We start from the raw sequence: 25,959 nt of genomic DNA on the forward strand, positions 1-25,959 counted from the left end.
TGGTCAGGGATGATGGGAATTGTAGTCCCAAAACAGCTGGAGGGCTGAGTTTGGGGTTACCTGTGCTACATTCACAGTGGCTTTCGTGGCTTCACTGTGAATCTAACAATATTTGATTGGTCAACTGGCTGTCACAACAGTCCGAAATAATGTTTATTTCCCACCTCCCAGCCCCTACCAGTATGCATCCAGGTAAGAGAAATGTCATACGTGAAGCACGCCTTAGTGTTAAGGATAAGGATTTTGTCTTGCTCAAATAAAAATTAAAAACAGACCGCTTCTCATCCGAGCTCCTTTCCTCATTTCATAAAGTCGTGACAAGCCACATCCTCCACACAGAGCCTATCAAACGTAAGAGGCCTGCCAATGCAAGCAGACGCCATATCAAACATATGCTATTAAAAGAGAAGCACAGCAGGCCAGCAGGACATTGTACAGCTGACTTCAAACACACCCTCGACAGCAAGTAGGAAGGGGAAGGCCAAACTTCCTGTCCATGAGCAACATCTGCACAATAATCTCTGTCTATATATAGAAAGTGAGGAAGCTATAACACTGTCTCCAAATGATATTTAGCTGCCATGTACACTCAGATCTTTCCCCTCTTGAATCCAATAAAATTGCCATGCCCCAAATATATGGCTGATAGCCAAAGGCCCTATTGAAATAAATTGTGTCATGTGTTCAAAAGCGTTTAACCAACAAAATTACGGGAAGTGACATGCCGTGGCCAACATGATGTCAAAATTCAAAAAGTACAGTTAATGCTGGTATATAATTCAGCTTATTACAGCTTAAAATGGAAACTTTTCAGTCATCTGAATGAATAATTATGGTGTGCGTAAATATCAAAAGTCTTCCTTGAAAAATCCTCTTTCAGACCTCATGTCCAGCTTCTGATTCTGTACTATTGGGCAGGTGACGTCCTGGATGCCATTATTATGTCCACGTATTAACTATCACACATTAATATAGACAGGATATCTAAAAACTGCAGCCCTGGGATTATAGAAAACACAGAATGGAGCACTCAGTTCTGCATATCTTTGAGTATCCGCCTCAAAGAACCCTGAGCAAGATGGATGTCTGGGAAGAAGTATGAGTGGGGAAAGGATTAACGCCCCCCCTCCCAAAAAATTCAGCAATCATACTATTTGTGAAAGCTACTGAGTTTTGTAACCCTCCATCTTAATCATGTGACAAAGAACCACAATTTCCTCCCAAAAGTATTTCCAAATATTTCCAAGGTGTTATCATTACTGTATTTTAGTATTTTATTGGAAGCCACCCAGACTAGCTGGGGAAACCCAGCCAGATGGGCAGGGTATAAATAATAAGAATAATAATCATCATCATAGCAAATTGGAACAACTGGTAATTTACACCCATTTACACAATTTATTGTAATCGCAGAATTTGTTGAACATAAAGTTTCACTTCTGACATGTTCCAATTTCAGATGCCAACCCATTAATCTGTGGCATTGCCCCTGGAATTTTCGCTCCACTTTCTATCTCTTGAGTATCGCATATAGAATTCAAAACAAGTCAGTTTTACTCTCCCCTTCCTCAGTTGCTTATGGGCGCCTATTCCTCCTTCCACGCCATGTGTATTTTGTATTCTGCTCAATACTACTAGGTCCCCAAACTCAAATCTGATGATGGTTGTGACCTTATTAACAGCATAAAACAGATGCCTCGAGGCAAGAGGTTAGCTGTGGCAGTTAAATCTGCTCATTAAAAATTGTGCAGGACCTTTACAGTATTCTGCATTCTCGGGAGGCCGCTGCCTGAGCAACCTTTTAAGACGGCTGGCTTTTTTTTTTCCTTTGCAAAGGTAAACAAGGAGACACTCCAGTTAGTAGATGAAAGACAGCGTTCAGACACATAGCAGCACATACACACCCAGGCATTACCCGCTGGGTATCTTGCGTGCTTCAGTATCTCTTGTCCAGGAAGAAGTATGCTAGGAAACATCACAAGCAAGATTTCTATGGCAGATTCCAGCCACATACATGAAATGATCACATGTTCTTCTAAGCCAGGCATAGGCAAACCTGGCCCTCCAGATGTTTTGGGACTACAATTCCCATCATCCCTAGCTAACAGGACCAGTGGTCGGGGTGATGGGAGTTGTAATCCCAAAACATCTGGAGGGCCGAGTTTGCCTATACCTGTTCTAAGCCTCCAAGTTCCTCTGCTTCCGGCACTGTATCTGCTCATGGTAATAATCTACAGAAGTGGCAAGTAGCCATAGAAAACTGGAGAATGGCAAGAGAGGACACTGAAAAAGATGGTGGGTTTAGTGGGGAGGACACAAGATTAGTCAAGGTAGGTTAATGGCTTTTTGTATCATGGTGAGGAAATTTGAAGAGTGTAAACATGCAATGGAAAAGTGGGGTAGAATGTATTATTATTATCATTATCATTATCATTATCATCATCATTAAATTTATCTAGCACCTTTTATCCGAAGATCCCAGGGTGGGGTACAACATTAAAAGCATAATTTACACAGCATAATAATAATAAAACAACCACATAAAAAATCATAACAACAGTCTTCCCACATTTAGTATAAACTTTCACTATCTCTACTAATTATTCTGAGAACAGCAGCAGGGAACAGTAGTTAACATTTGGAAAAATGTGTTGTTTACAAGCACATCAACGTATTAGAGAAATAATTAGGATGATGCTAGACATTAATGTGGAGAAGGTGGGAAGATATAAAACAACATCCATTGTCACTTTTAACACCTATTAGTTGGCACATGAGAAAAAGTGAAGGTAAATTTAAAATGGGAAAATGAGATCAAGCATGCACCTTCACTGTACTCTTTTGGGGGCCTGCTAAAAACATTCTTGTTTAGAGAAGCCTACCCAGATGCTTAGAAAGCCGACGTAATTTTAATCTGTTTTGGTATTTAACTTGTGTAAGTTTTAAAGCATAGTTGCAAGTTTTTCTCCATTTTACTGTTTGGTCTTCTGTAATCCACCTTACAAAGGTCCATATAGTTAAAGCTATGGTTTTCCCAGTAGTGATGTATGGAAGTGAGAGCTGGACCATCAAGAAGGCTGATCGCCGAAGAATTGATGCTTTTGAATTCTGGTGCTGGAGGAGACTCTCGAGAGTCCCATGGACTGCAAGAAGATCAAACCTCTCCATTCTGAAGGAAATCAGCCCTGAGTGCTCACTGGAAGGACAGATCGTGAAGCTGAGGCTCCAATACTTTGGCCACCTCATGAGAAGACTCCCTGGAAAAGACCTTGATGCTGGGAAAGATGCACAAGGAGAAGGGGACGACAGAGGATGAGATGGTTGGACAGTGTTCTCGAAGCCACAAACATGAGTCTGACCAAACTGGGGGAGGCAGTGGAAGACAGGAGTGCCTGGCGTGCTCTGGCCCATGGGGTCACGAAGAGTCGGATATGACTAAACGACTAAACAACTAAAACAAATCCACATTGTGGTTTGTGGTTTGTTTGCTTGTTTGTTTGCTTGTTTTTACCAAATGGCGTATAAATTTGTTTGCTTGTTTTTACCAAATGGCGTATAAATTTTATGAAGCAAAATAAATAAATAGGCAAATAAATAAATAAATAAAACTTACAAAATTTATAGATTCGAGACATGGATTACTCTTTCTACATTGGGTTGGCAAACATTTTTTGGCTTGAGGTCCCTCACTGATGGTCAGCCACGTATCTGACGGGCACATGTAAGCAGGGTCCTATTTATTATTAAGGGTACATGCAAGTGAACCCTCATTCTGTGAACAGGACAGCATTTCCACTTTGCCTGCTGTTTAGAGAGAGATTAAGAGCAGACACAGGGATTTTTTTTAAAAAACCAGTATCTCCAGGACTTAATGCTGAGTCCGACAGTGTTGAGCTCAAGCAACGCTGCCTGTACTTCAGAGAGCCATCCCTAGAGAAGGCAAAGTTCTTCCTCTCCTAACTCAGTGTTGAGAGCTGGAGACACAGCAACAGAGGCCAGGCCATATCCTGTGGCTTGCGAGGCACACCCTGCCGATGGTCTGCCCACCCAACAGGGCCCTACATGGGATTTTTTTAAAGGCTGCTGTTTCCATGTGTTTTAAAGAAGCAAGGAAGACATGGGTGAGGAGGCAGCAACAACTATGCCACACGTCTGTGCGTACCTGCCAAATACCCCACTGACAGTGAACAAGGTCAGGCCAGAGAGCACTTGTCTCCCTTTGACATGGAGGGATAAGACAGAAATGCCCCAAAGAAGAGTGGCAGGTGAAGATGGTGGACTTTGTGGAATTGGCAAAACTGACCGGAAAAATCCAAAACCAACGTGATCAAGCTTTTCAAAAAGACTGGAGTAAACAACTAACAACACTAGCAGGCTTGTAAGAAGGCTTATACAGTAGTACCTCTGGTTGTGAATGGGATCCGTTCCGGAGGCCCGTTTGTAACATGAAAAGTCTGCAACCTGAACCGCCGTATCTGCGCAGGTGCGTGGTGAGATTTGGTGCTTGTGTGCATGCGCAAAGCACGATTTAGCGCTTCTGCGCATGCACAAGCAGCGAAACCCAGAAGTAACCCTTTCCGGTACAGTCAGACCTTGGAATAAATACGCTTCAGGGTAAGTATTTTCCGGTTGCGCTCCGCTGCAACCCGGAAGTAACGGAGCGCGTTACTTCCAGGTTTTGCCATTCACATATGCGCAGATGGTCAAAATGACGTTATGCGCATGCGCGGAAGCGGCAAAACGCGACCCACACACACGCAGACGTGTCTTACATTCTGTTCAGGATGCGAATGGGGCTCTGGAACGGATCCCGTTCACATCCCGAAGTACCACTGTACTTCTGGGTCGCCGCGGGACACAAACTGAAAAAACGTAACATGAGGCAAACGTAACATGAGTTATGACTGTAATGATAATTGTTCCTACCATTTCATATTTATTTAAAAATTGTGATATTCTAAATGAGTGAAACCTAAATTGGGAAATGTATAAATGCTATGCCATAAAGATGAACTTTGAAAACCAAGAGGCAAGGGGCGGCGGGGGGGGGGGGAGGGAAGTCGTTAAGCTCTTAAGAGCAAAAGAAGTAAAGTGGATAATGAGGATGTGTTTAAACTTTATAAAATGAACATTTAATTATTATTTTTTTTAAAAAAGACAGAAATGCCCCAAGGATGGTGTGGGCTTGATCGGGAATCAAAAAAGAAGAAATTAAGAGGGTGGGAAGGGGGGGGTGCATTCTGCTCCGCTTGCAGAGCGAGCCGGTTAGGGGAACAGAACGAAGAGGACGGTGTCTACTAAAGCAGCGTTCAGAGAAAGGAAACCGGGGGGGAAATGGATTCGAAGGCCTGTATGTGGGGTAATTTGTAAAGCTGGGGGGGGGGGTACAGGCTTGGAAGTCATTCTGGGACAAAGAGTCCAAGTGGCAAGCCTATAAATGATGTTGTGGAAGCGCATAAGGAAAATAGCGGAAGGAAGCAGCATCAAGGACAAGGCTAGAGTAGGAAGCCAGTGATGAGAAAGATGCTGGAGCGGCTGAAACAATAGGTCCATCCAGTATATGGCGGTATGAGGATCCTCAAAGCGGAGCCACATGGTATGACTTTAACAACTAGATTTGTACACAAGTGCAGCCTTTGCAATTGAGGCTCTTTGTTTTGTATCAGACACAGAGAGACAGACAGCAATGCAAAAACATAGCACAAACCCCCTGGTCTCACTCACTACAAAATTGATTTTCCTTCTACAGAGGGGCTACTTCTGACAACGTAAAAAAATTGCATAGCAAGAACACTCTAACCACCAGAAAGAGCAGCAAAATAGAATTTTGTCAGAAGTGGTATTTAAGTTAGGCTTTAAATACACATCATAGAACAACACTTGAAAATGCACATCAATAGTCAGAAGGAAGTATTTTGGTGCTGGTAGCAGAGACAAGGCAGAAAAGTACACTGTGGACCTTACATGGCAACGCAGTGGGAAGGGGGCACAGCATTTTTTGGGGTTGCCCTGGCAGGTTTATCCGTCATTCCAAATGAATGTGCTGCCGAGTTCAAAACCATAATGTTGAAAGAACCGTGTGGAACAATAGCCTCTGGCCTTGCCTGTGACATCATGCGTCATTGCCATCCCAGACATTTTATTGCTAGATGTTCCATGTTGTTGTGTTAATGGAAAATGAAGTCATAACGGAAAATTATGTTATAGAGGACAAATCCACTGGGAGCACCAGTGAGACTTAAAAGCAGGAAAGGTTCCAGATGCTGTTACAACAAAAGCCCAACTTTGATCGGGGACCAAACTGGGGAAGTTAGTCATCCCCAAAAGTCTGCTTCTGACTTAAAACTGCACAAATTTGCACCACAGACTCCCTAGACACAACAGGCAACCACACCATCTAGTTGTCTTCTACCAGGCATAGTGTAATAAGCATTGCAAAGAACTGAACTTGGCAGTTCTGTGTCTTGCCTTAATCACAGCAGACCAATGCTCAGTCAGATCAACAAATATTCTGACCTGCTATGTCAGCTTCTTATGTGTTACCAAAAAGAGACCAATAAACAACATGGCTTCAATGTCTGCAAAGTAGGATCAACTTGCTTCAAAACACAGAAATATAAGAAAGAACTGGAGTTATAACTGTAGTCCGAAGGGGGTGGAGGACAGAAGGAATTTGTGCTAGGGAAATTTTTGGTTCAGCCCTCCAATCTCTCTCTTATTAATAAATTGCATCAATATTGAGAGTTAAAAAATTCAGAAGGGCATTCTTCTGTTTTGCTGGTAAGTTATTATAATGAAAGGGAAAGAAATGTATTTATTTAACTGCAGCAAGGGAGGAGGCCAGAGATAGGAAAGCGGGGTGTATATTTTTGTGTGTGGAGAGAAGAGGATTGTGGGCTAACTCCTCATTCTGAAACATCTGCTCCTGAGTGTTAAACACCTGAAGATTGCAACTGTGAGGTAACAGCACTCTGCACATGCTCAAAGGTACTTTTTGTTCCATGGACTCAGTACTGAAGATGCTCCTGGAGCAAAACCTATTGAAGTCAGGACAGAAATCAGAAGGGTGTGTGTGGTAAAAGTGAATAGGCAAAGACAGCTCGACTGTCAGAAGGAATAGGGTAAAAGAAAGTGGAGTAAAAATAAAATTTTTGCTTGGAGGGGACAGAACACTTGTGAACTCTGGGTGTGGTTTGCTGTGTGGTTGGGACGGTAACACAGACCATAGAATCGTAGAGTTAGAAGGGACCCTGAGGGTCATCTAGTCCAACCCCCTGCAATACAACCTTGTGAGCCCTGCTACTTAATTCTAAATGTGTAGAGTGACAGGGGCAACAGTAGCCTAGAGGAAGCCTCGTATTTTAAAGAATTCCATGCAATGGTTCCAGTGCTTGATCTTGTTGGGAAGAGAGCTCTGGAAGAGAGCTCTTACTGTCCAGTAGAAGAGTTAAGCACCATGGCAATGGTGCCAAGCACATTAAAACTTGGTTAGATCTTCATTTGCCCTCATTTACCTTTAAACAAATGTTTCCCACAAAAATGCTTAGGCTAGAATAAATCACAGACACTTAGCTTTGCAAATAATGGAATGTTTTACTCAGAGTTTCCAGAAGTTCCATTAAACAAGTCTCCATTCACTGGTAGTAAAATAAGGTGGGAAAAGGTTTCCTTGGTTTCCTTACAAAAAGGATCATTCAAAGATGCAGGCGTTAAATCTCATTTTTTTTGAAAGATTGTGGTCATTTAGTTTTCCTTGCAGCCGGGAGCCATTGACTGCATGGCTCCTTGCTTGTCCCAGGAAGCACTAAGTAAAAAGACTGACAGAGGGAGAGCAGAAGCTGCTAAGAGCCTGCTAAGCCACACCCACTTACAACCTGAGCTCTGGGCTCAGGTTAATCATTTCATGTATACAAGTGTGAATCAGTAATCTTTATTACAACAGATCTTTCTATGTCTGTTATTCCTCTGTCCCTGTGTTCATCTGCTGTTAAAAGGGATCAATATCCCCTAAATCAGCGGTTCTCAACCTGTGGGTCCCCAGATGTTGTTAGGCTACCACTCCTGTCATCCCTGAGCTCTGGCCTTGCTAGCTAGGGGTGATGGGAGTTGTAGTTCAACAACATCTGGGGATCCACAGGTTGAGAAAGGCTGTCCTAAATGAAATAAAGGCAATGCAGGGCATACATGCATTTTTAAGTTCTGATTTGTTTTATAGACTGTAGTTTTATCAGTGCTTGTGTCAACTGGAGCACTTTTTGGATGTACGGCAGTTCTTGTTCCCAGTTCCTGCTGGTGGCACATCTGAGCGTGGATTGTTTTGGCTTCTCCACTGTCTGCTATGTCAGGCTACTGAGCTAAAAGACTCCCATCCCTTGTCCAACTCAGTCTGGTACAGAGCATCCCTATTTTCCATTTGTGAAATGTTAACAGAATATACAAAACTGACTGGTAGATTTTAAGATAGATTGAGGGGGGAATCATTAATTTTTTTCTTTTAAATGAATATATTCATTAGATATTAGGTTATATTGTTCAGTTTCTTTTCTATATTACTGATCTATTTTCTGTTAAAATCTAAATACTGTTGTAAATATATGTAACAAAAAGTTGACATTACGGTACTGAATTATACTCTTGGTTGCAGATATAGTTACAGATGTAGTCCAGATCAATATTACGGATTGATATAGTTACAAATATACTTCAGATATAAAACAGGCTCAGATTTAACAACAGATGAAAACTGGGGTCTTCATTAACATTTTCCATTTTGGCAATAAGAAATGCGGTTGAAACAGAAATGAACACATTGCAGTGGCTGCGACCCCATCTAAATTATGCACAAAACCCTGCTACCAAGTCTAAAAAGAAAACTTCAGAAAAGATTACAGAGGTTTCTTTTTCAGCAAGCTCCAGGGTTCTTATACGGATTGTTAACTCTAGTTAGTGTGCAGCAGTTTCTAGCTTCTCCTTTCGTGGCAGCTTTCACACTCCTGCCAGAATGACACAGGCCACAGGAATCCTAGCTAACCTGAAAATGCAGTGCAATGTCTTGGACCTGGAGGCTGCCAATGTGCTTGGAAGCGTTTCAAACTATGCATCAGTCCTTGGGTATGTATGCATTGGTAATTCCCACAGAGAGGCTGAAGAACTGACCAAAGGCAGAAACGAACCACCAAAAAACCTGACTCAACTTCTGAAAACAAGAATATCACCGAGGCCGCAGTAGAACTGCCAGTAGCATGAGATTTCTTGCGGCAAAACAGGAAGCTGGACAGAGAAGGGAGAATAGCACACTAGCTTTAATCAGGAATCTCAGCAAAATAATGATACCATTCTGTTAAAAGTGTACAAGAGTACAATAATTATTGTAGCTCTTAACCTTACTAATATAATATATTAGGTTCTGGTTTGCCAGAAGCGGCTTAGTCATGCTGGCCACATGACCCGGAAGCTGTACACCCCCTCCCTCGGCCAATAAAGCAAGATGAGCACCGCAACCCCAGAGTCGTCCGAGACTGGACCTAATGGTCAGGGGTCCCTTTACGTTTACCTTTATTAAATGCACTTCTTGTGAACAGTGTAGCATTGCCCACCCAATGCAATGCAACAACAGGCAACTTTTCCCGAGTGCTCACCATTGCAGAAGATAGATGGTAGCCAGTCATCTGGCTATTGTCTCTAATGCTAGCCCCAGCCCAAATCCAGTCCACTACTGGCAGTCTCAGAAGCAAAGGGGCTAGCTGTTAATTAATCTCCTCAGGACACAATCCCAAAGGAAAGATGGGTGCAGCATCATGCTATATGCAGGACAGCTGTGAACGGATCCATATGTTTTGCATGCTACCCTAAGCTCTTTGGAGAAAGGGTCGAATATTTAAGGAAATCAACCTCCATATGAGTGGGCTCTAAGCCACACAACTGGTAGGCCCTACATTTTGGGAGTGTTACTGATAGAAAAATGTTATTTTTAGTCTGTGGGTGTCAAAATTAGTCTAATAGCAACTATTAGTCAGAAATCCTCCAATCAGAGGTCTAAGGATTGACTCAGTACCTTATACAGTGGTACCTCGGGTTAAGTACTTAATTCGTTCCGGAGGTCCGTTCTTAACCTGAAACTATTCTGAACCTGAAGCACCACTTTAGCTAATGGGGCCTCCTGCTGCTGCCGCGCCGCTGGAGCCCGATTTCTGTTCTTATCCTGAAGCAAAGTTCTTAACCTGAAGCACTATTTCTGGGTGTAACCTGAATCGTATGTAACCTGAAGCGTATGTAACCCGAGGTACCACTGTACTTGTAAAATGCATTTTCCACCATTGAACTATGCTCTATCCGTTTTCCATTTCCTGAAGTAATTCTGTGTTATTTTGTATCAGGCACGTTCTTAAAACGAAAGAGTTCTCAAAACACCGATAATGTGACTGTCTAGAGCACAAAAGTAATGAATCAAGCTTTGTGTCTTATATTCTTTCAGTAACGTGTTACAGTCGTACATGATTCTGGAATTAATTGCAAAGTGGCTGGGGAGGAAAAACTGCAACTTGAAAGCCTCCAACTGGTATACATGCCAGCTGCAGAATATCCTTCAATTAAAAATAAATAAATCCCCCTAATGTAATCCTTAACCAATAATCTTAAGAGTTTAACAAGATTTCTCCCTAGAGTATTAATGTTTTAAAGCTGATTTCAGAACCCTAATCTTAGTTTCTTTCTATACAAGTCTGTATATTCCTACATTTGACTGCCAAATACTGTAACATTAACGGTGTTTTAACACACTGGATTGCTAACCTCCAATTAAGCCCCCCAAAATGAGAATTTTAAGCTTTCTTACCTCACAGAAAGCTTAAGGAACAGCTTCCTTCTGGCAATAAAACAGCAAGACCACAGGTCCACAAATGCTAGGTTTAGGATAGATTTCCCCCCCTATGTATACATTTCTTACCACTTAAAAAGTCCCAAAGCAATTTACAGCCGAAGTAAAAAATACAATAATAAAATTGCAAACATATGAAAAACAGATTTAACAGTGCAATGAAATATAATTGGTGCTGCCCAAATATGTTCACTATCATTGCTATCCCCACCCCAACATAGCCCTTCCCTCACCTGAGATGTTACACTGTGCTTCACAAAGACACTTTTAACCTCCAAAGCACAATAGAAATCAGGGGTTGGATGGAACTCTGGAACAGTGGCGTAGCGTGGGGGGTGCAGGGGGGGCCGGCCGCACCGGGCGCAACATCTGGGGTGGGCGCTCGCACTCGCAGCTCTCTGCCCCTACCTGGCTCACTCACTCTCTCTCACTGCAGTGCTGGCTGTGCGAATCCGATCCGAGCCGCCGGGTCGCCGCCCACTGTGGAGGGGAGGGGTGCCAGGCGTGCGGGTTAGGGGGCGCAAATTACTTGCCTTGCCCCGGGTACTGACAACCCACGCTATGCCACTGCTCTGGAAAGAGATGGAGGTAAACTTAACTGACTTATTCTTCTTCTTCTTAAGACAAACCAAAATTTCAAGATTGTTATACCAACAGAGTGTTTGAAAACTCTTGTCATAAGTATTGTCAGCTGCTCTTTAGTCTTTTATACATCACCAACTGTTGCCTACAGAGATGGAAATACAGAACTGGCTACCCCATTGGCCATGTGGCTTTATGCCTCTTAAAGCCTGTGAAAATCTATTATAATCTGATATTATGACACCAGAGAAGGTAAGCCAATGATGATTGGAGGCCATGACACCTAGACACCTTAGACTATGACAACAGTGTGACATTAGAGGGACTGAAGTAACTGATCATATGGCTTTTGAAGCTGGGGATGGATAAGTAGAAAGGTGAGGAAAATTGGAGCTTAAAGGAGGGAATGTGAGCTCCTGGGTGTTCTCTTTGCCAGAGAACTAGGTGACCCCGACTGCACACATTTGGGGACATCCATTTCTAAATTTTAACCCAAATCCATATTTTCAATTTATTGGCTTTTTGTTCTGACACCCGGGAATATGAGCAATTCTGTCCTCCTTTAGACATGCCACTGAAACTGGATAAATATATCTAGCTCTGCAAACCTTTTCTAATGGAAGCTGCCTGTCAAACTCTTTATCGTCCTGCTGCGGCTCTTCTGAGTCATAGCCAGTATCTTCCTTGAATTGTGATGGCCACTGCGCTGACCTGCTGCACAGATGGAGAAAATCATTACAAAGAGTCAACCCTGCCAATGTCAAAATTTCCCAAATGATTTTCCAATAATGAAAGCTTTTAAGGTGATGATTTGTGAGAGACAGCAGTTTTATGAACCTGTTCTACCAAAATATATTTCCTGGAACTGTCAACGCTTATCTCGTCTAGCACTTACAAATGAGTCAGGAGAAGAAATCTACCCCAGGGAAACAAACTTCACTTCCTTTATACCATTGCCTACTGTTCTGTCACTACTTTGACATGTTTTTCCAGTTGTATTTGACACAAAAATTTAACCAGCTGCATTTAAGGTACTTTTTTTTTTTTGCAAGAATGCTACAGCAAACATGGAGCCAGGTGCAATGTTGGAAACTCAGGTAGACAAGCTAGGCACCACATGGCCCCTGAAAACTAGGTTACAGTTGCAATAACAAAAGCATCCAGTCACAATCCGCCCCCCCCCCCAATTCAGACACACTTCCTATTTATTTTTTTCAAAACGCTTGAACTAATTTGCAAATCCCATCAGCGATGCACTGTGAACACCACATTTTTAATACTGATTGTTAATAGGTTACCACAAACATAAATGGGTCTTGGCCCCTGCAATAGTGGCCAAAACCATAAGTCATAATTAATATATACACATACCAGTATGTATATACAGTGGTACCTCAGGTTAAGCACTTAATTCGTTCTGGAGGTTCGTTCTTAACCTGAAACTGTTCTTAACCTGAGGTACCACTTTAGCTAATGGGGCCTCCCGCTGCGCTGCCACCGGAGCACAATTTTTGTTCTCATCCTGAAGCAAAGTTCTTAACCCAAGTTAACCTGGGTTAGCGAAGTCTGTAACCTGAAGCACCTGTAACCCAAGGTACCACTGTATACATATACGGTATATACACTTATTAATGTTGAGTTAATAATAACTTTAAAATTGGTACTGGCACAGAACCCAAAGAAGGTATGTCACAGCTTCAGCAAGGACTGCAGTCACTGTTAAGTATGCCTATTATATCAAAATTCTTGGAAGAACAGATCTCTATGGCTGCAGCATATGCAGCATCAGTCAGCAGACTGGGGGGGGGGGAGTGGACAAACACGGGGGGGGGCACCACAGGGGGCAAAGCCAATAATTACTTGGTCCTGTTCAGATGTTACTTTCTCAACCAGTGATGTGGGATGTCCAGGGGGGAAAACTGGAGTAATTTTCATAGGGTAGTTTTCACTGGAGGGAGGAGAGTCCAATTGCATTAAAAATGTTCTGATGCCCTAACTTAAGAGTTTATTTTTAAAAGGTAAAGGTAAAGGACCCCTGACAGTTAAGTCCAGTCGCGGACGACTCTGGGGTTGCGCACTCGCTTTACTGGCTGAGTGAGCTGACGTTTGTCCGCAGACAGTTTCTCCGGGTCATGTAGCCTGCATGACTAAGCCACTTCAGATGAAACCAGAGCAGCGCACGGAAACACTGTTTACCTTCCCGTCGGCGTGCTACCTATTTATCTACTTGCACTTTGACGTGCTTTCGAACTGCTAGGTAGGCAGGAACTGGGACCAAGCAATGGGAGCTCACCCCGTCACGGGGATTCGAAGCGCCGACCTTCCGATCAGCGAGCCCTAGGCTCAGTGGTTTACACCACAGCGCCACCCACAGAGTTTATTTTACTTGTATTTAATAAACTGCTAGGCTTACCTATTAATTTATTTGCAATTGACTTCCATTCAGTGTTACTAATGAACTTATGAAATGGGGGGGGGGGAAATTCTGTGGAAACATAAAGCATAAACCTACTGTCCCACATCATGGATCTCAACCTGGCAAACATCTGTCATGCATATTTGCCTCTAGCTGCAGGAAGAAGTAAATACTGGGTTTGGGATGTGCCCCGACAATTTGAACATCTCCCTGATGACTGAAACCTAGTCAAACACAGATGTGGTGGGTGTGTATGTGTGTGTGTGTGTGTGTGTGTGAGAGAGAGAGAGAGAGAGAGAGAGAGAGAGAGAGAGAGAGAGACTGCATTCAAATGGAGATAACCACAGTAATGGAGGATAAACAACTGAAGGTTAACTCTGTCCTCAAATTTATTCATCTTAGGAATGTATATCGTCCCTTCAAGAAAATTTCCATGGCAGCATAAACACAGCATAAAATAAATGTAAAACATAGAAATTAAAAACACATTAAAACAAACTAAAAGCAATAGTATATGCTAAGAACTGGAAAGAAAGATGAAACCCTACAAAAGAACAACGGCTGCATAAACCAACAGCATTTGCAGAACTAGCAAACAAAATAAGGAACTAGAATGACAAGGGGCAAGTGGGAATGCTTTGAGGAGTATTTAAAAAGATATGATATCAAAAGCAACTTTCAAGTTGGGGTAACCTTATGGTAAAAAGGACAGCAGCTAACTACAACGAAGGAATGAAAGAGGAAAAAATGGGTGGATAAAGTATCTGATATGCAGCAAAAACAAGGTATATCTAGTATGCCTCTGAGTGTTGAGTTGGGAAGTATAGAAGTATAGAAACAATGTACAATAGGAAAACATGATGTGTAACCAGAAAACTGGAAAAACATTAAAAAAGAATATTAAAAAAATAATAATAGTAAAATCACTAGGGGCGGCAAAAAACAACTCCATAACGTCTGTCTAGCCCCCCACAAAATTGTTCCTGGTTGCAAAAACACGCTCAATTAAACACAGCCAACATCTTGAAAACTAAGAAACAGGCAAAGGCTCTTTGACTTCTCCTGCAGTTTGAACAGCAAGAAACCTTTTGGCAGAGGTAATGTTTCAGGTTACTCTCAGAAAGACTTAAAGAACCATTGGATGAGAGTCAGGTAAAAAAATGACACAACGTATAAAAGTTACTTGCTGGCCAGTGTTGTAAAAAATTAGGGTGCACTCATACAATTGACACACAAGCAGAACCCTCCCTGAGGAACGACCTCTCATCAGATGTCCAGGAAATAAAGAACTACATAACTTTTAGAAGACATCTGAAGGCAGGACTGTATTGGAATGCTTTTAATGTTTGATGTTTTACTGTGTTTTACTATGCATACAGTACTGTAAGCCGCCCAGAGTGGCTAGGTAAACCCAGTCAGATGGGAGGAGTAATAGTAATAATAATAATAATAATAATAATAATAATAATAATAATAATAAATGGCAATAGGATTTGCTGTGTTTCTAAGATCAAAGTCAGAGAAAAAAGGAAAACAGTTGTATGTCATTACATGAAATCAAATTCCTCACAACCCATGAGAAAGGTAAGGTGGAAAAATAAAGAATGAGGTAAGCAGCAAGAATGATAACTACCAATAAGATAAGATGAAAAACATTAGGTCATTGGGAAAAGAGGAGACATAACTTAAGCAGCTTTAAAGCCAATAATTACGAAGATATTTACAAGTCCTGGTGAGGGAATGAGCAATGAAAGGGAGGGCTGGTCCCCTTTAAAAGATAATGATAAAACTGGAGGTACTGAAAAGCCTGTAACGTGTCTAGATTGAGTGAAAAATTTGACTATATCACACTGCCAGTGTGATGGAGTTTGGTTTCTAAGAATCTGTATCTCCCACCCCACCCCAAAAAAGCTTGGTTCAAGAATACTAAACATGCCATTACTACATTGTTAAGAATTGTGTATATTAGTGCTGCCATATTCCCCAAAGTGAAAATGTGGACAGAGTTGTTGAGGTTTCCACCCCCCGCCAAAGTTGTTGAAAACATCTCCCTCAAAAACATTTGTTTGGGGGCTATTCTTAGATATATATTTTTTTGAATTCTTAAAAATGAATATACCGGGTTCTGCAAAAATCTGCCCAGACGCCATTTTTCTGGACGTAAGGCAGTCCTAGTTTGTATATATCTATATTAGTGAGAGAACAAAGTGTTGCTATGGTCAATGTGTGGTTGAGCACTGAGTGTTTTGTGCTCAGTCCAGACATGTAAAATTAACTTTGCATCAGGTAAATAACATTAGTCCTAAAGCAATTTAAAATAACTGTGAATAACCCATACTGATGAGACCAAACAATCCGGGGGGGGGGGGGCATCTGACCCTCTGTAAGCTTGGTTGTATCTAACAGCCTGCCAAATGTTCAGGAGGGTTCCCTTTGTTACAGATGTATTAGAAAAGCAGTGTGTAGAATGGGCCCAGACCAGGGGTCAGCAAACTATTTCAGCAGGGGGCTGGTCCACTGTCCCTCAGATCTTGTGGCGGGGTGGACTATGTCCCACAAATAACCCAGAGAACGCATTTTAAATAAAAGGACACATTCTACTCATGTAAAAACACGCTGATTCCAGGACCATCCGATGGCCAGATTTAGAAGGCGATTGGGCCGGATCCGGTCCCCAGGCCTCAGTTTGCCTACCCATGGCCCAGACACATACTTTCCGGCATAGGAACCATGCATCAAAGTTTAAAGCCCAAAATGCAAGGAAAGTCTAATGGACATAATGCAAATACACTGTGCGGGAATATAAGCTTTCATATTGCATTGGGAGAGGGATCACTTTGGGGAAAGTTAAAGAACAACAACATATTTTAAGGGGGGGGGGTGTGTGTGCATGCAATAAGGGCAGTGAACCGGCACCTCCATGTGGGTGATGCATAATCAACTTCTGTTATTTCTACAGGAGCAGCAGCAAGGGAAAATTTCAGCAGCAGCAGCACAAAAGTAATAACATCTGCACCTAACTCGTTTCATGCCGGAAAAACAAGTGGCACTTCTCTATGAACATGCTCCAGCTGTGAGCCAAGCAGTGCCTTGTGCTCCCCAGGAGATAGCACAAAAGCCACAATTGTGATGCTGCCTAATTATTTCAGATGCTCAGCAGAAATCAAGTTCGAAAACTACACATCAATTGTTCTTGTCTAAACCCATGCTTTCTTAATAGCTCTCAGTACATGGTTACTGCTATAAATTAATATTAATTCATAATTTTTAATAGCATGTAGGGAGCATTCAAAACATTACTGTATTTTTCAGTGTATAAGACGACCCCTATTTTTTTGAAGCCAGAATTAAGAAATCAATATTTTAAACATCAAACAGAACAATTTTGATATTTTATTAAATATTCAAAGCACCGGGAACTGGTGTAGCAACTCCTCCCGGAGCCTGAGGCGGTGGCGGGCAGCAGTGGAGCGTGCCCCACCAACACCCAAGATCACCCAAAGTTGTTGAGCTTTTGGGGGGAGATCGCCCAAAGTTCTTGTCCTGTCCTCCCAATGTTGGTTAAGAGGAAGTGTGGATGTAACAAAAACACTTGAGTAAATGGAGAGAAAGCCTGGTGATCCCTCCCTCAAATTGCCCCTCTCCTTGTTCCTGACCAAAGCAATACCCCAGGCTTTGGGACACGGGTGGCGCTGTGGTCTAAACCAAGGTGGCCAACTCCCAAGAGATTGCAGTCTACTCACAGAGCTAAAAACTGGCAGTGATCTACCCCATTTTTTGGGTTCAGGTCAAAGTTGTTGAGCTTTTTTTTTTAGCGGTTTAGATCAGAGTTGTTGAGCTTTTTTGGGGGGAGCCAAAGTTGTTGAGCTTCTTTGGGGAGAGCAGCTGATCTAACACTGATCTACTACAGACCGATCGGCCCCAGGGTGTAAATGTATTTAGCTAAATAATCATTGAATTTCTTCCATTCTTCCTGATACTCCTCCTCATTCTGACCGTGCACTCTGAAAAAACTGTTGAAATATACATTTATAAAGAAACCAGAGGTCTTTCTTCTTGGAATAACAGGTTTGGAATTGCCCAAGAAAGGTGTTAAATTATTTTTGTATGCCACAACTGCTGCTAGAGTATTACTAGCTAAGAAGTGGAAAACGCAAGAACTACCAACTGTGGAAAAATGGCAGATGAAGATGATGGACTTTTCGGAGCTAGCCGACCTGACCAGAAGCGTCCGCGATCAGAATGAGGAGGAGTATCAGGAAGAATGGAAGAAATTCAATGATTATTCAGCTAAATACATTAAGTTAAATTAATTGGAAAAAAGCTTGTAATTACCAGCTAGGCCTAGGATTTAAATAAGTAATGCGAGGAATTATTATGTTTAATGCTGAATTGGGAAGAATGACTGATGTTAAGTGATTAAGCTAAGGTTTGAAGAACTTTGATTTGGAAAACCGTTAAAATGACATTCATTAAAATCCAACTAGGGGGATACGAGGAAGTCACTTAACAATGTTAAAAAGATTAGTTTTAATAAGGTTATGATTTATGTTTGTTAGTGTGGTTTTTTAAAATTTTGTGAAAACCCAATAAATCTTTTTGAAAAAACAAAAACAAAATGCACAACCTGAAGCGTCTGTAACCCGAGGTATGACTGCACAAGACCCTGGTTGTAGGAATGAAACAGTGCATATTCTTATTCAGCTATAAATGAATGTGTTTTAATAACCAAATTTGCACCATTAGGTAGGAAATTTCATTTAAATCAATCCACTCTGCCTTAAGGAAAGTCTTGTGCAAAGAAAAAGAGCCAACACAGGAACTCAGTGGGACTGACTGGTTTGGAGATCCATGCCAGCCCAACAGAAAAGCACTTCATAGAAACATAAACTTATGGAATTCATACAATATAGTTTATTATTCTCCTTTCAAGAACCATTCTTCACACAGTGGAAGCACAAGATATAACATTCAGTACAAGATATTTTTAAAAACTAGATAGTTATTTAAAAAAATAACTACATAATAGAGCTATAAATGATCCTTAGTCTATGTTTAACAAAGCCTTAAACTATATGTTTTAAAAAGTACTATGGGATAGTCATCATCTCCATGCCCTGGCTGCTGGACTGGTGTTTGGTCTCAACAAGCAAAACAATATTTTTAAGCTTCAGTGGGAAAAGTGAGATCAGCAGATTTTCATAAACTGGTTCCTGCAAGTCTGTATTTCTGTCGTCAGGATCCATTTTTCTTTTTTTAAAAACTGTAGTCAGTAATGCTTACAGTTTGCCGTGATGCATAATACAGAATACACTGGTATTATACAGACCATATTAGCTTGCCACTGATAAGGTAGACTGATAAATAGATGCATATGGGATTATTTAAAAAACCAAAACTGATCTGCCTGACTGTATTTGATCAGAACTGCTCATTTGTAGGGGGTGATGCTTGCTGCTGTGTCCCCCCCACCCAATGTAAGATTTTTTTAAAAAATCAGAAGACATCATTTTAAGACACCGTTTAATTGCATTCTTGAAGGAATGCATGACACAATTAAAGCAGCAGTAATGAAATGCACACTGCAAAACTCATGGAAGCGCTTGCCAACTTGGATCGTTCCAAGTGTTTGCATCATAAATATATAATGTGGGGCTGCAGCTGCTTTGCATGTTTCACTTACATATAATTAACAATATGCACATTGTGGTCATTGAGACACTTGGCAGATATATCCACATACTGCACAAAGTTCTTATTGTGTTATTTTCTAGTAGGAAAAATCCTTGAGTCAATCTAGGAAAATCTTTAAGAACAGATACCATACGAGTTGCAGTTTATAAGAAATTTGCTTTGATTTGCTTCCTTGGGGATTCCCCCCCCCCAACCCATTCCTACAGCAGCATCTACAGTAAAAACTCGTTTCTTTAAATGGAAGCCTAAATTATCAACATTCTGGAAAGACATTGTGGGTTGCATAAAAGTGTCTCAGAGAGTGTTAAAACAAATGGCATAAGGTAGGAAACAGCAGAAAGACAAAAGCATTCTTCTTGTGCCATCTGATCAAGGTAGCCCAATATTGGGAGTCTCCTGAGAAACATCCCAATTATTGCCCTTCAAAAGCAGACATTATCATTCAACATAGCCATATTTAAATGGTCAATGCAACTTCGGGCAAAACACAACCATATTTTTTGCTAACACTTAAAAGTGGAGAAAACACAGTGTTTTTAAACTAAAATCTGTGTCTTGCCTTCAGAATTAAAACATTTTAACTGCAAGATAGGTTTTCCCCATAAGCATGCAAAAGAAGAAACAGAAAGCTGAGGACAGTATTCTTCAAACCTCAGCCACAGCAGACTAAACTCAGAAATGGGGAAACAGCCTTAGAAAGAGCTCAGGGGGGAGAAAAGAAAGCAGAACACTACACAAATTAATCTTTTTACCGAAATGCTGAAAAGAATCTGCAGCTGGCACAGGGCATTGTGTGCCAACTGCACATTCTCCAACCTCAGGCTGCAAGGACTCTGCTAATTACCTCTATTAAATGTTAGGAGAGCAAATCAAAGACAAGGCAAACAGGAAACCTATTGGAGGCCAACCAAAAACTACAAGCTTGCCTTTTTCCATTAAAATGGACAATGAGAAGGCCTTTTAAATGATACAATTTGTTCCATAGGAGCACACAAAGAAGCAAGAGAGCGGGTGAACAGGTCTCACATCTGAAAGGGAAGCAAACAAAACTGTTTTCAGATGGAACAGAGCCTGAAGAGTTACTATCAAGCCTTCGGACTCCTCACCTAAACTTCTCCCCTCCCAAGATGTCTATATCTTTACAAATTCTGAAAGTATAAGGTAGTAACAAGATTTCATTACTCAGCCAGTAGGAAGATGCCTTCATGCAACAGGGAATTTTCCCACTAGTCATATAATGTAATTCTGTAAGACGGACTCTAATAGTTCAAGTTCAATTTAGAATAGACGCATGGCATTTCCTATTACAGTGGTACCTTGGGTTAAGTACTTAATTCATTTCGGAGGTTCTTAACCTGAAACTGTTCTTAACCTGAAGCACCACTTTAGCTAATGGGGCCTCCTGCTGCTGCCGCACCGCCAGAGCACAATTTCTGTTCTCATCCTGAAGCCAAGTTCTTAACCTGAAGCACTATTTCTGGGTTAGCAGAGTCTGTAACCTGAAGCGTATGTAACCCGAGGTACCACTGTATATTCAATAAGTAATCAAGAGTCAGGGCCAAGAAGAGATGGCCAAGAAGAAGAAAAAACTGGGGGAAAGGAGGGGGACTTTTAATTTTTTGATATATTTTTTAAATGGAAGGATTATTGGGGGGGGGGGATTAGAATGCTGACCAAAATGTTGAAGAGAAGGTATTCCTATACACAGCCCCCCAAAATTATTTCTAAAACCGTGTAACAGGAAGTCTTTTATGTAAGACTGTGTACAGTACAGTATCAGATCATTACAATACCTGCACATCAAGGACAGGCAAGATGCATTTCTAACTCTAAGGCGAACTGCCATTGTCACACAAAAAAGGAAGAAGGAAGCCGCCTTTGCTTCCTCTCACTTGCATAGTTGGTGGATCTGATTCTGTCGCCTTGACTAGGCCTCAAAGGGCTTTGAGATGAGAGAGGGAGAAAGCAGAAAAGAACGTAACTTTATGGCCATCTGATTCATGCTGCTGCAAATCTGTTGGATCCAAAATTCAAAGGCAGAAATGTAAGTGGTGATAGCACAGCTTTCGCATTTGACTGGATTGCAAAGGGAAAAAGCAGCATGCTTCAGGGTGGAAACGGACTTTCAAATGCTGCAGAGTGCAGAACATTTTCAGATATTTGGCCAAGGAGTGCAGTCTGGGACTCTTGTCAAACACATCCCTCCTGCAACACGGTGGCAAGGCCTTTGCACAACACAGCCCCACACAACTCCTGCTGCTTCTTACCAACGTCAGATTCCTCCATCTTCTATAGCATGTGAAAGAAACTGGTCTATGTTTCAAAATACACCAAATCAAGAAATAAGCTCATACGTGAAAGGGTACAAGCTTGTTTCAATCTGGGCAAACCTTCAGATTCTAGATCTCCATGATGAATATGATGACAGATACGTAGAAACAAAAATTGACAGTGATAACTTAGAAAAAAAGAGACAGATTAAATTTCATGTGGTATTCACCAAGTTTTGTTTCCCCTCAACTCTTTTTATGTTGTAAATTAGTGCTTTATGACCGCCTGACACTGTGTAGGTCTAGAAAATACATAATTATTATTTACTCTGAAAAGCATTGTATTGCTATAATATTGATGGTTTCTGGGGGTATTTGGGGGGCTTCATAAACCCGCAAAACCAGAGATGCTATATTCCTTACAGTTTAGCAGCTTGTATCTCCATTTGTAACAAGAAACATTCAAGAATTAATTCAGTTTGTAATTTTCTGAATAAACTCTAGTTTAATATATTATTTTAATATATTAGACATGATAATTGTATGATAAACGAAGTTATATATAATGCATTTTATTTTTCCAAAGTAGTGCAATGACTTTTGATATATAATGAATGAGGGTAAAGTACTGAGTGTTTTTTGGGGGTTTGTTTTTCATTTTTAAAAAAATCCTTAGTCTCCTTTCCCACAACAAACATGGCTTGAAAATTCCCATAAATTTTACATCTTTAGAGCCAAGCTCAAATACTTGTTTTGGCCATGTGGTTCATTGAGCTACCCAGACTGATCACCATCTCTCAGCCTAACCAACCTCACAAAGCTATTGAGAGGATGAAATGAGGAACCATATGAGGGGCACCCCATGTTTCTTGATGGAAGCAGAGGATAAAAAAGAAGCACAGATTATTTGAACACAGAAATTAATCTTGCTCAATATGTGTTTGGACTCATGATTGAAAGTAAGTATAGAAAACAGTAACTGCAGCAATATATTTGTAAAACTGCTCAGTGTAATTGCCATCCTGGGCTCCTTTGGGAGGAAATGCATTTAATTAATAAATAAATACAATGAAAACATTCTTTAAAGTATTTATAAAATGCCTTTCACTCAAGGTTCCCAAGGCAGAAATATGTGAACCTCAAAATCACACTAACAACCAAACTAAAGGAGGTATTCTCAAAGATATTTGAGACATAAGTGGTTTAGGGCCGTCTTAAATGTCATCATAAGCACCTTAAATCTGGACTGGGGGAGTAAACCAGTAAACCAGGACAACAGTTTCAGAATTGCTGTTTTAGATGAACACCCAAGGGTACCCAATAGCACCTTGGCTACTGCATTTTACTTCAGCTGCAACTACTACTGAATTCACAATGGCAATGAAAGCCTATTTTAGCGGACCTTTAAGCACACAGGGTCTGTGCAGATGTAATGACTAATCATGTTTTGTTTTTCTTTACCAGAGTTGAGCGGTACTAAATCACACTCAGGTGTGAAATCATGGTTTGAAGCAATTTTGCAAAATATAGTCTGCTCTCATCCCGGTTCAGCACTGCGTTTGCACCGAGCAAGCCATGGTTAGGAGATTTTCTTGCCTTGCCTCTTTCAAGTTTACCCTCCTCAGGTGCTATGAAAACACATGAGAAGGGGCAGCAGGGACGAGCACAGTAGCTTTGCCCCCCCTTTAATTTTCATTGTCTTCTGTGAGTTGGGGAACCTCTTATATCTGTGGAGGCCCCCTATATATTTTGGAACAGCTACAGTCTGCAGAATGGTTTAACCTTTGCTCTTCCTTTCCGGGGAACTTTGGGAATGGTAGCTCTGTGAGGGAAACAGGGGTCTCCTTACTGAACTAATGTCTTGTTTTTGGTAATCGACTGGATGAGAGCCAACAAACTGAAGCTCAATTTAGATAAGAATGAGGCACAGTTAGTGGGCAGTTCCTCAGACCAGATGGCTGGGAGATCACCTGCTCTTGATGGGGTTACACTTCCTCTGAAGGAGCAGGTACGTAGCTTGGGGGTAACTCCTGGATCCTCTGTTGTTGCTTGAGGCTCAGGTAGCCTCCGTAGCTCAGAGTATCTTCCAGCAGCTTCAGCTGGTGGTCCAGCTACACCCCTATCTGGACAGGGATAGTCTAACTTCTATTGTCTATGCTCTGGTAACATCTGGGTTAGATTACTCCAGCACGTTGTATGCGGGGCTGCCTCTGAAGACCATTCAGGAGCTTCAGCTGGTGCAGAATTTGGCGGCCAGGTTGGTCACTGCCTCTGGGTCCAATTCAAAGTGCTGGTTTTGATCTATAGAGCCTGAAATGGCTCAGGACAATACCTGAAGGACCTCCTCTCCTCATATAAACCGTCCCAGACTCTTCGTTCATCATCTGAGACCTTTCTTTGTGCGCCTCCTACACACGAGGGTGGGAACACGAGAAAGGGCCTTCTTTGTAGTGGCTCCCTGTTTGCAGAATGCTCTCCCCAGGGGGGTTCGCTTGGCACCTTCATTATATATTTTTAGGCACCAGGCGAAAACATTCCTCTTCAACCAGGCCTTTCGCTGATTAATATTCTACAGCCTTTTAAATGTGTCTGTGGGAAGGCGGGGGGTATTGTTTTGCGGTTTTGTTTTATTTCTTTACTTGCTTTTATCCTGGATTTTATTCTGTGAACCGCCCCGAAATCTTACGATGAAGGACACCATATAAGTCTAATAGATAAAATAAATAAATAATAGTGAACTCATGGCAGAGTTGAGAGTCAAACCTAGAAGCTGTGGAATCATTGTTCTGTCTTGTGTGTGAAATCTATCAATCATGGTTCACAGCGGGTGGCGCTGTGGGTAAAACCTCAGTGCCTAGGACTTGCTGATCGTATGGTCAGCGGTTTGAATCCCCGTGGCGGGGTGAGCTCCTGTCGTTCGGTCCCAGCTCCTGCCAACCTAGCAGTTCAAAAGCACCCCTAAGTGCAAGTAGATAAATAGGTACCGCTTTATAGCGGGAAGGTAAACGGCGTTTCCGTGTGCTGCGCTGGTGCTGGCTCGCCAGCTGCAGCTTCGTCATGCTGGCCACGTGACCCAGAAGTGTCTTCGGACGGCGCCAGCTCCCGGCCTCTTGAGCGAGATGAGCGCGCAACCCTAGAGTCGGTCACGACTGGCCCGTACAGGCAGGGGTACCTTTACCTTTACCTTACACTTAAAAACCAACCATGCAAAAAGGCCAACCCAGCAGACTGCCACAAGTGACAAAAAACAGCAAAAGCAAATGTTCAGGGCTCAGTTGGCTGCAAAATGCAGTTCTCCACCAGAGTTTCCTAATTGCATGGATTAACTACTCCATTAACACAGCAGCTACGCAAAGCTTTAGGGCTACTATTGAATCGGTGGTATTTAATGTTGATACTGCTAGGGCAGGGCACAGGCCCACCATATGGCAAGGACTAATGAGAAGCTATCTGTTTTTGGCAGGGATCATCTCAAATGGGAGATGCTTCCATACAGCCTAAGATTTTGAATCAATGTATTTACAGAATTCAGTAATTAAAAAAGAAAAATTCAGTTATCTCTGCTTTGAAAGTTCCCACTTTTTATTGTCCCATCACCACATCATAAAAAGCCCATTAAAAATCATTATGTTTTATGCTTATGATAATATTTTATTCTCTTGTTAATTGTGCTGTTTTAAATGTGCACTTTATATTTGACTTCCTTTAGCAAGGTTTCCTTTTCGAATGTTTAAGGGTTTTTTGTTAACTTTGCTGCGTTAAATGTGCATTCTGCTACTGATTTCCTTTGTAACGTTTTATTTTGAAATCTTTAATATTTAGTTTCCTGTTAGCTACATTGCTTTGAATGTATACTTTATATTTAACTTGTGGAGCAAGTAATGCTTTACTCTGTGTTGTTTTCTTTGCTGTAAACTGCTTTAAGTTTTTCTCTTAAAAACATAAAGCAGCATAGAAAAGAAATTGATAATAATAATATTTCACCATTTTATTTAAAAGCTGCTTTACTTTCACCTTTAGCCAAAAAGGCTTCCAGAGTGGCGTACAAGGATCAGTAGCAGGGCTGTCTCTGCCTTCAGGCTTATGATCGAAAAGGAATTACACACAAGGGGAAAAGCAAG

The 25,959-nt window shown here is 41.5% G+C and overlaps 1 protein-coding gene across 4 annotated transcripts in view; it reads right to left on the reverse strand.

The window, feature by feature from the left end:
• Nucleotides 1-25,959, reverse strand: part of RASAL2 (RAS protein activator like 2) — a 222,203-nt gene that overhangs the window by 169,303 nt on the left and 26,941 nt on the right. The window lies entirely within an intron of this gene.

This window comes from Podarcis gaigeae, assembly GCF_964106915.1.
Source record: "Podarcis gaigeae genome assembly, chromosome: 6".
Lineage (NCBI taxonomy): Eukaryota > Metazoa > Chordata > Lepidosauria > Squamata > Lacertidae > Podarcis > Podarcis gaigeae.